The 12,030-nt window shown below is 32.7% G+C and overlaps 1 long non-coding RNA gene across 1 annotated transcript; it reads left to right on the top strand.

Annotated features, from left to right (window-relative positions):
* Positions 1-7,118: 7,118 nt before the first annotated feature.
* On the top strand, positions 7,119-10,135 carry LOC141483681 (uncharacterized). The gene is made up of 2 exons (XR_012466224.1): positions 7,119-7,309; positions 9,812-10,135. It is a non-coding gene; the product is annotated as an uncharacterized lncRNA (long non-coding RNA).
* Positions 10,136-12,030: the final 1,895 nt, after the last annotated feature.

Here is a 12,030-nt window from a genome sequence, read left to right as displayed (position 1 = left end):
AAGCCATTGTATGGTGAAACACGTGTTGCGTTTTTGTAAAACTATCTAGTGAAAATCACACAATAAAGTGTTTTTAGAATACGTGCACATAATTAGTCGGTCCATACAATTTCTGTGGCAATTTTTTAGCATAATAAGTGTAATACGTATACATGCATCTCTTATTTTTTGTTTGAGATGATCGATATCTGTTCTTGGTGTTGAATAAACTTTATCCTTTACCTATCCGCTGGCCAGTTAATTGGTCCATTGTTTCCAATCCAGTTTATTGGGAATATTGCATCTAACATCTAAATGTTCTCTTAGTATTGCTGCATTATGGGGAGGAGCGCCGTCCTGTTGAAAATATTGTGTTTCATGGCGGATATCCAGTGGCAATTTATCTAAGTAGCCATCGAATTCATTGAATAGAAAATGAAGATATATTTCACTATTCAAATGATCATCGTAAAAGACAGGGCCAATGATGGTTGTTCCCACAATTCCAAACCAAACATTTATTCCGAATCTTTCTCGGAAATTGTTTTCCTATGTAAATGTTCATTTGTATTATTCCACCTATAATGGATATTTCTGTTGAACCAATCATTGTTGGTAAATTTTGATTCACCGTCCATATTATTTTTTTACAAATATTTCCAACTTTCCTATTTCTACGTTTTAACCACTTCGCAAATCGTACTCTCCTTCTGTAATTCCTTTCATTGAGGTGATGAACTTTGCGTATCCTGTAGCATTTATATTTGTTCTTTTTCAAAATAGCTCTGGAGGATTTTACAGAAATCCCCATTTCGCGGTAAATTTCTCGTAAAGCACAATCTTGATTAGCATAATTTATGTAACTGACCATTTTTTTGTTTTTTTTTCTGTCAAATGCCCCATAGTCGCTCAAATTTCTTTTTAATCTTCTAAAGATTTGGATGATCGAAATTAGACGATTTGGGTATAGCTCAACATACATTATCATTGCCAAAAGAAGATCTATTTGATTTTGCATAACTGAATAGGATATCAGTCCATTCATCATTTGAATACATCTTTGATATGTTCATAAACGTCTGACAGTTTTCAACAACAACGCATTCATTTTTCCTGTCATAAAACCAAGGAAAGACTACGCGTTAAGATGGTAAATGAATTGAGATGCTATTTGATCATACCAAAATATACAACAATCGAATTTTGACCAAAAACTGATATTTTCGTTACTTCTAGGATCGAGAAGAATGAGTTTACACTCATTTGATTATGTTTTAGAAAAAATTAAAATAAATTTGAAACCTGTTATTTTTGGAAATCGTGTAATTTCACGCCTGAAAAATTGTGCTCGACGCTAAGATGAGTCGGTAAATAAAAGTGAACTTATAAAAATCTTAATCTGCAATCATATAATATTCGTTTATAACAAATAAACTACGGCAAATGTGAAAATATGTCCAGTAGTAACCAAGACATTCTCCAACATTAAGTATTTATTTGAAAGGGATCGAAAAACTTTTTTGAGGCGATAAAAACAGATATTTCTTTGAATTTTGATGACAACAGACGTACAGCACCCATCAATAAGACCGACTTGGCTTTTTCCATAACAAGAAAATATTACATTATTTTCTGTTGGGAGTTTACTTCGAGAGCGCGTTGAATGAAAAGTTATACAACATAGAAGCTAGTTGTTCTGTAAATATAAATGAAAAAACGATTGTTATGAATGTTGATAATTATTCACAATATTCGCCCTAAATAAAAAGTAGGAAGGAAGTAGTGCAAAAATGTGCGATTATGACCGGTGTCGAAAGATCGACAATTTTTAGAATTCTTAAGGAACTCAAGGAAAACAACAGCATTTTGGCTGACAGAAAGTGTTTGGTTATCGACGAAGAAGTGAAGAATTCTATTTGGAGAACAATACACTTGTTTTAAATGATATTTCGTCTGCCACTATCGACTATACAACCATAAATGTTGAAAAAATTTCGAAAACACTGAAGAACCGTTGAAAAAATCTTAAATTGAGCAAATCCCATAACAATCATGAAATATATTCGTATATCTCTGGATACGATAAATCTAACTTAGATATTGAACGTTCCGGGAAATCTTCAGGCAATGATATTATAGAATCCTGGAGATGAATCAATTTCAATCTGCCAACCTGGAATTCATGTTTTTTTTTTTAATTTTTCAATTATCGTAGAGACTAATATTTCTATTGGGAAATATTGGGAATTACAATATTATAGTTGTTAAAAATTATCTCTCTCTCTGTCTGTCTTTCAATCAATTGTTGTTAGATAGGATATTTTTGGTATAAAAATATATTTGATTAACATTTCACTTCACTAACATTCAGATGGATAATAATACATCAGCATAGTGGACGAAAATCAAAATAATTTTTTGTTTCGGATGAAAAACTCCAAATTACCCAAAATCGAGAAAACTTTTTATTCATTTTATATTTTCATATTGATTTTTTTCGTCTTATTTGGCAAAATCATGAAAGTAATGTGAAAAGAGTCAACGATAATAAATGTATTCAATAATGTAGAAATAATTAAGATTCAACGTATGTTTGAAAGTGATTGACAATGTTTCAGGATGAGTTTCATTAGTTCGGTTGTGACGGTTTCTCTTTCTTTCGGGGCTCCTGCTGTCTTTTAGTCAAAGCCTGTCACACCATCGCTCTGGAGTAGCCATTCCGTTAAATATCATTTTTCATGATGTCTACTTCCTTCTCGAGACCTTCCTTCCTATTACAAAGTTCGAAAGCACGGTCTAATAGAGTTTTGATGATTCCTCTTTCAGTCGATTGGTGGTGGTTGGATTCGTAGTTCAGATACCGTCCCGTGTGAGTGGGTTTCCGGTATACAGTGTCGGTCCTCTTCAACAATACGTCGAAGAATAGCAATTCGTTGTGAGCTTCCTTGTCCATTGTGAAAGAATTAAGATTCAATTCGAAAAAACTACTTCATTTGCATTAAGATTCTTTACACATAAACGAATCTTTCATGCGATGGTGTTATTATTATAACGCTCCGCTATGTAGGATGGAGCGTTAAAATAATAATAGTACCACTCCACAAGAACAGGATATCTTATGGATCTACCTTGCACTGAATTTTAGATCAGTACAAAAAGAATCTGCATCAGGAGAGGTGAAAAGCTTCCCCTGAGCAAATCATCGAATGCTGACGCCCAAACAATAATTCACCTAAATGACAGGCGGAGAAAATTGAATAGGTATGTGCTACAAGTAACACTCGCGGATTACAGTGAAGGGTCGAGTAGCCGCACACATTTGTTTCATCCCTTATATACCTCAACAGTATTTCCCAATATTTCAACTGGTTTACTTAATTATCAGACTTTCACTACTGTTTCTAGGACAAAATGAATGTATATTTCTGAATTTATCAATACAATTTTTCATGTTCATACTTTTTGATGTGAAGCATCTATAGCCGCACATGAAACCGATTGCTGGCATGGCGACTCGTCGCCATGCGCAAGCTACTATACGATTCTCTTTCTTTCTCTGGTTTGGCGTTACGCCAACACTGAATTATACAGAAAACACTTTATTCTACTCAGTTTGTATTCCAAACATTTCAGGAAGGCTTTTTCTTCCAGATTTGTCTCATAAAGTTACTTCTTTGCATGATCTACACATCTATATATACAGTTACTTCTTTTTAAATTGATTACTTTCTTCCTTTCTTTGGAAGATTTCCACATTTTCTGTATCAAGATGGAGTAGTAGAAAGCAAAAAATTTTCTTTCCCAAAAATTAGTCACTCTTGAAAATATAACCCTTTCAAATTCAACAAGATCTACACATCTTTGTATGAAGTTACTTTTTTCAAAATTGATTACTTCCTTCCTTTCTTTGGAAAATTCCCACATTTTCTTGTATCAAGATGGAGTAGTAGGAAACCAAAAACTTTCTTTCTCAAAAATTAGTCACTCCTAAAAATATGACCCTTTCAGAAATAACCTGTGTTTTACTGAATAAATATTTTTTTTTAAATAATTGAAAATTAAATATATCCGACAGTGATGATTCAGAAAGTGAGCAGCATCTTGTGAAGAAAGCAAAATCACACTATGATACACTATCAAGTGATCGGTAAGTTATATATTAATTTTTACAATTGAAGTGTGCATTTATCTGTGCATTAGGATCATGTATATTTGGTCTCTCTTAAGGTCAGTAAATGTGAAATATACTCTCTTAATTGAAATGAATGAAAACACTTTCGTCCAATACCACTAGGTAGTTGATTTTATTCATATGACCGGTTTCGAGTTTGACCCCATTATTAAGTATAAAACTGTTTTATGAATTACGACAAAATAAAAAAGTCATCAATCACACGGAAAATATACTCTCTTAGTAGATTAAAATTTATACAATTTTCATAGCATATAATATTTTTGAATTAGTTATTAATCAATTTCAATTTCATTTTTATGAGAAATAATGCACTGAAGCTTGCTTGCTGAATTTCATAATGGATGACAAAATTGTATTTCAAAATTAGCTTATAGCGAGTAGCGTACGAAGGTTTTTCTTATTTGTTATCAGCAGAAACATCAAAAAATCAAATAATTAATCAATTTTCTAATGATAGTGAAATATATTTCGAAACATTCCTCATTGATATTTATAATTCAAAATCTTCAGTAATATATTGCAATAATAGCTAAGATTCTTGAGTTGACTAATTGTTAACTACATGTTTTTATGTATATCCCAATTACACATTTTTTATAAATATTTCAATACCTAACAATCATCACAGACATCACAAAATATTATTATTGATGTTTCACATCTGCCAGGCGTCACGTGACGGCTCACAATTTTTTACTTTCAATATTCAGTCAGACCATTTCGAAAGAATGTATATCTTATATTCCATGTAAGTGCCTTCTATTCTAATTGACCTGAAAAGATAAAATAAAATGGAGGAAACCATTGAACACGTAGAAGTACCATCTTATCAACTGTTAAAAATAACAAATGTTTATTGTTTATTTCGTGACAAGTATCAATGAACTGATTTCAAACTAAAATGAATCTTTCATTTTGACAAACCCTCTCTTGTGAAATTCCAAAACCAATACTATAATAATATCGATAATAATTATTATTCAATTTTCATGCTATATATATATTATTCAAAAAGCGTTTCACTACACAGTAAAATTTGTAATGTGAAAATTATGAGTTGAACTGATTCACCAGTTCGCCTTAAATGAATCGTGTGATTATTGAATGATTATTTTCATGGGAAGTGATGTTGAGTTTCATCAAGTAACGGGTCAGAGTATCTATTCATGATGTCTCAATGCATCTCACTCACATATATTTCTATAGCCCAAAATTCTTCAGAAAAAACATCATGTCTATCTCAAACGAATATTCCTGAATATATTCGACAGATATTCGATACCCCAAGGAGACTACATTTGCAAATACTGCCCATCAAATTCACGCAACCAAATAATTTTTTCATAATTCCATAATAGATGCGGCAAAAGGTCAGCGACTATTTTGCAAGGTTTGATTGTTCTAGCTATGAACAGAACCAAATGTCAAAGTCATTTACCTCTAAGGTTTCCTGTTATCAACGATATTCCACATTCAACTGAATATCTGTATAGTCCTGATACCTCTCAGATGAAAATTGTCAACAACATCAAGTTCATTTGGCTCATACCAAAGAATGTGCAGTACTCTAAAAACGTGCATATACTAATTCGATACATATGTGATACAGGAAAGTAGAAAAGAAACCTCCGGTGTTAAATAATTTGAAAACAAGCACTGCTCCCAAACAGCAGAACTGCAACACTCTTCTCAGGCTTTTTACTGTTTGTCTATTTTTCTAATGATTTTTATTTATTATAATTTGCGGGTGTTTATCCTTCCATGTATATATTTATGAATTTTTTTGATCTTCATGGTCGACATTATTCTGTTTATTTGGCTTTCCGCGTAGATCTAAGTTGTTTTTGCGTGTGTGTATCCCCTCAAAATCCGAACCCAGTACGCCAAAAGCCAAAGTGTGACAGAGGAGATAAGACAAAAGGCCGCTAGAGAAATATATGGTGAATCGTGGCATTTATTTCCATTTTTCGTATTCCCCATGATTTTGGTGACGTGTTCCTTTATCTACTCCACCCCAAAGACTGGTCAGTACATCAACCCCGCAGCCAATTTTCCAACAGAAAAAGCTCAACTTCAAGATAAAATTTTGAAGGCTCGATCCGATCTTTTCGACTGCATAGTTAACAACTAATCCTTTCCCTCAGGATTTTGTTGAGGGAATTGAGAAGGTTACAGATTGTCATTCGTAATTTTTCCGCAATTCTCTCACCCAGCAAAAAATATATGTTTTGAATTTTTAACTATTATAACACTTCACCAGATTCTCTATTGATTCAGCTGTTTTTTTTTCTGATTGATTCGGCTGTTTCTTGATGAAGATCCATAGTAATTTCAAAAACTGAACCTCACGATTAGATCTCCACAAACTTTATTTTAAAAATATATCGCAACATGTTTCGCTAGCATAGTAGCTTTTCAAGTGAAATTATATTCAAATCACTTAAAAAAAGCTACTGTGTTAGCGAAACATGTGATATATTTTTCAAATGAAGTTTGTGGAGATCAAACCGTGAGGTGTAGTTTTTGAAAATGATTCAGCTGTGTTCAGTTTTCAGATTGTGGAAGATTATACACTCGAAACCCAGTAAGAAGCATCGATTGCTTCACAAAACAATTCTTTCAAAGAACACTTCTCTTATAGTTTCACCAATCAAGGTATGAACGAGTCTGATTCATCTCCTGGTAACGCCAACTTGGTTGTCGAAACGCGCGTCTGGAAGAGTGTTGCAGTTTTAGTGTTTGTGCAAGGATTGTTTTGGATGATATTTTTACAACAACAAATAACACAAATTGAGAATAACTTCAATGAAGCAAGCATTTTAAATAATTCCAGAGAATTATAGTAGTTTGGGTTTCCAAATTGATGTGAATTGCAGCAATTTCTACTTTTTAGGTGCATTCAACTCTCTGAAAAGATCTAACCCTTAAAGTATTCTGACCTACTTTCATTATCGGTCCGTAAGTCAAGTACTAATCAATATGATATGGTTGGTATATAAATAAATAGGTTTGGGTAATATTTTACTCACGAAACTAAAATATTCAGATCGTCAATACGTCTGACAATAGACAAAACCAAAATGAAAGTTTTATTTGTGCTTCTCATCACAGTTGCCTGTATCACAGCTGTTCCAGGTAAGAAAATCCAAAATTGAAAAAACTTTCTTCAATTTTGTTTTTCATATTTTATCAAATATTTCCTATTATTTTTATTTCACTTATGTGTGGAATAAATCATTTTTTTCTGAATGTGTCGATAACACTGGAATATAATTAGATCATTTTCAATTCTGACTAAATGTGTCCCTTCGCTCAACCTTCCTGGAGGAATACAATGGAGTTGAAGAATCTTTCGATCCGACGGAAATATTCACCCAAGATTCAATAAGTTTCAAAGAATACAAACATTGCTCCAAAACCAATGTATAACTTCAATATCCACATATAGTCATTAGTGGAATTATATTATTTACTAGGTATACTGCTTTCTTACACATGTGAACTTTTATGTCCTGAAGTCCTCTAGAACACATCACCATATATTCCAGGCTAATACTGTGACGAATATTGGATTGCATCCTAGAGATATTTGCGCGAGTTATCCCACAAAAGATGACCCGCCACCGTCAGTTATTATTCTTTTAACCTTGCAATAAATTTCCCAAAAATCGTTTGGTTGATTCCTGTTTTGAGAAACTTGACATTTCAAAACTATTTATTTTTGCATGTTTTGTTTTTGTTGATTCAGGTATTTCAGGTACTCGGGTATTTCCAGTACTCCAAGTCAGAATGTATGCCTCAGCGGCTGCGGGTCTGGGGAGTGTCGAACAATATCTCAAACTGTAGATCAACAAAATAATAATACTTTTCAATAAAAAATTACACAATGAACAGCATAGAACGGATATTAAACTATCATAGACTTGTGGTATGACTGATAGATCCAGTACTTATCTTTCTTAATGATGAAAAATAAACATAACAATCTAAATATATGTTTCAGGACACAATTCTGAAACTTCTTCTCTGTGCAACGTAATTTAATTTTCAGTAATCAAAAAAGCGAAAGAAATGGGTTTCTTTTGATGCAGGTTTTCCTTGTGATATTTTTTGAATATTTTCAAACAGGAAAATGACCTTCGATTAAGAAATAAGAAAGTTTGTAAAGCTATTTATTCATGAAAATACAATGAATGAATGATTTTTTGAAAAGTGTAACAATCATAGTAATAAACATACGTTGTCAAGTATGCAAATTGTTAAACTACAATTGCAACAAGCTAACTAATCATTACTTACCATAGATGAGTAGGACCCAGCTGCGAGAGTCTATTCGGTCTTTCGCTACAACCTGCGAGAGTTAATTATGGCTCTTACCTATTCGAATTCGACCAAATAAATCCTGCTACTCAACGAAGTAGATTATTCCATTTAGTGAATGATTCTTCAGGTCAGCTGGCAAGAGTGGAACTATGCCAAATGGTAGAGACTCAGTTCTGTCCGCGACGCACAGAGTGTGTGCAGCACTGCTGTCAATATCTAGATTTCTTCATGAGGAATAATTCACTCCTCAATCTAGTGAAGACCTAGTCGTCGGTCAGTCTGTACGGCTTGCGTAATAGACCTACTGTAACGCATTCAAAAGGGGCTTTCCGTGACTACTTGATTGGTTCATATTGAGGTTGTTGAATGTTCAAGGTGCAAGAATCCCATTTGATGACTGCAACAGCTTTTCCATATGAGAACATCTGTACGTTATTTACCTGACGATATGTTAGATTCAGTCATGCTGGCGTATTTTCCCTCTGGTTTGAGAAAATCATCGTTTGAGAGTTCGCTTTTACTGACTTGCTCAGAGCGAGATCGTTTCCTCTACCGATGAAGATTATGTTTCTACTGCTCAAGAATTCAGTGCAGAGATTCATAAAATATTCTACGTTTGCGGTCAGTTGTTTCCTGGCTGCAGTACCTAGCCTCCTTAGTGTGTTTAAGAGCTAAAGAACTGAGAAGCTCTTGCTCTGAAACCATCTTCATGGAAAAGATATTTGGAATCGTTTAGTTCATCTCATCTGCTGACTCAGAGTCGTATTAGTGATCTAAGAACAATTTTGATGGTGACTAGATCTAACCAAAAAAGTATTCGTAGTACAACACCAAATAGCAATGTTTCAAATTTTCATAGGTATCAAAACGATCATACGTTCAACCATATTGTTGGACGCTAATATCCTTAAAAAAAATCTTGGTGGGTAATCATGAACATCTTTGTCTGCAGCTTCCTCCACAAACAACCACAAAGATCAGATCAAAGCTTATTTCTCATTCGTTGATCAATCGCTTTGTATTGCAATAGATCGCCGTAGGAAAAACTATTTATCTTTGATAAGAAAGGTTTGAGTTGTCCTGTGGATGGCATCTTCGTAAGGTGTAACATACATTTCTATCCAATGTATGCTCATTGGCAGTTGATGTAATTATAGCTGTCATATATCTCAACACCTGTCGTGTTCTAATTGGTTTGACCCAATTGTTCAGTATTTTGTGCGTCCCAACTAGTCCGTGCCCTAAAGCCTTGGTCATGGCCTAGGTTGGCCTTGTAACAGTATTGCCCATTAACTTTTTATTTCTACTTTCCAGATGGCGATTGTCCACAATATGAATCTTTGACACCAATATATTTAGCCGATACCGAAGAATGTGCAGTATTCTATGAATGTGCAAACAACAGACCATATAAATTTTTTTGTGCTCCAGGAACTTACTGGAATCCAGCTAACACAGCTTGTTCAATGGGTGTCAATTGTGGAAACAGAAGAACGACACATGTAGCTACGATAACTAAAGCTCCCAGGCATTGAAACTAAATGCATTCTCATTAAAAAAAGAGATTACTTATTTCAGGTTGAGTTTTAAATGGCTTGTAATGCCTCTATGTTTCTGAATAAATAATTTTAAAATTAATTTGCATAGTGAAATTATTACTGGTTGATGTTTTGTGCTCTAGGCATTCACAGAAAAATAGTCATAACTGAATAATATATGTTAATTTATTCGTAATGGTACGTTTAACTCCCAAATAGGTATGTTTTCAGTGCTTGTACATGTGAAAATTGTTATTAACTGTAAATAATTATTACAGCTTTCGAACACATTTCCGGGAAATATGCATGAATGTTATATATATATATATATATATATATATATATATATATATATATATATATATATATATATATATACACACACATATATATATATATATATATATATATATATATATATATATATATACATATATATATATATATATATATATATATATGTTATATGAATGTTATATACATATATTATATATATTATATACAGAGTGACCCATTTGAAAGCGGGCCACCTCTCTAAAACTGTTATTTATTATCCGATTCAGAAGTTTTTTTTTTCAATAGATAGAGCGTCAATAGTTCTATTAGAGTGCTGTGAAGTCGAAATATAAATAAAATTTTCAAGGCCTACTTCGAATTTTTTTCAAGGTCAAAAATCCAAAAAACATACTAGCGATTTTTTTATATGAAATTTGACGACGCCACTGGATTTGTGATGCTTTCAAATGGTTGTGACTGAAATTTCAAGATGAAATATGTTTTTTTAACAGAAATATAGCATAAGTAAAATTTTTATCACTTTATCTAAATATTTCGAATTGTCGTCATATTAAATCACAATATTATTAATAATATCGTTTAAAATGCTCTTTCACGTCGTTAGCAGTCGAGCTTGTAAACAGCAGTTATTCAAAATGGTGTCAAATTATGTTTCTTTCAAACAGAACTCCATAAAGTATAGAAGATAGTTATGTCCATCAAAACACTGCAGTTTTTTTGTCATCAGAGAAATGAAATATACATCTTTACATCAAATAGTAATCAATATTCAATAATCAATAATAACCAATACTGATGAAATAAATGAACTACAACAAAAAAATGGATTGAGATGAGAGTGCCCAGACATTAATTTCCGTACTTTGTAACTAATTTCCGATTTAATTCGATACGTTTATTCTACCATTTTCTAATGCTAACTAATCATAAGATTCGATCAAAATTCGATCATTGGTTTGGGGTAACATTTATGCAAGCCTGGTCTTATTCTTTCACGCAGTTCCTCTTTGGTGGTTGTCAGTTATTCCGAATATCTACATATCTTGGTTTCATTCAAACATGTTTGGGATGCCACATTTCGAAAATATTATTTTTATTAGAAGGCTTTGAAAGTTAAGTTGCCGTGGAGATGACAAGTCATTAAAATAAAAGACGAAAAGACACAAATTTGTCAGTATTAATAGTGAAGTTTATAACTCTTCAAGTACCTACACTAATAAAGAAGTATGGCAGATAATTTGACTTTGCAGGAGAAAATTGAAATAGTAAAACTTCGTGGTAACAACGACAGATCCGAAAGGGAAGTATGTAGAATTTTCAATAACATGCATCCGGAGCGTCGAAATATTAGCAGAGCTACAGTTGGAAGAGTAAACAAAATTTTCAATCAGTATGGAGCTGTTAGTAAACATATCCTGAAGAATATTAATACTGTACAAAGGCAGAGACGAAATAATTCTGAACGAATTCGAAATTATTTTAATAATAATCCGAAAACAAGTGTGAGAATTGCAAGTTTGGACATCAACTTACCGCGTGAAACAATAAGGAGAAATCTTAGGAAATATAATAATATGAAGCCCTTTAAACCAAAGTTTCTTCACACCTTAGAAGAAGGCGATAATGAAAAGAGGATGGAGTATAGTTTATGGGCTCAAGGAGAATATCTAAATAACAGGAATTTTCTGAAAAAAATTT

This window comes from Leptinotarsa decemlineata, unplaced genomic scaffold (assembly GCF_025532065.1).
Source record: "Leptinotarsa decemlineata unplaced genomic scaffold, Ldec_3_MD MMD2_tig00003798_RagTag_RagTag, whole genome shotgun sequence".
Lineage (NCBI taxonomy): Eukaryota > Metazoa > Arthropoda > Insecta > Coleoptera > Chrysomelidae > Leptinotarsa > Leptinotarsa decemlineata.
This window is presented reverse-complemented; position numbering and strand designations above follow the sequence as displayed.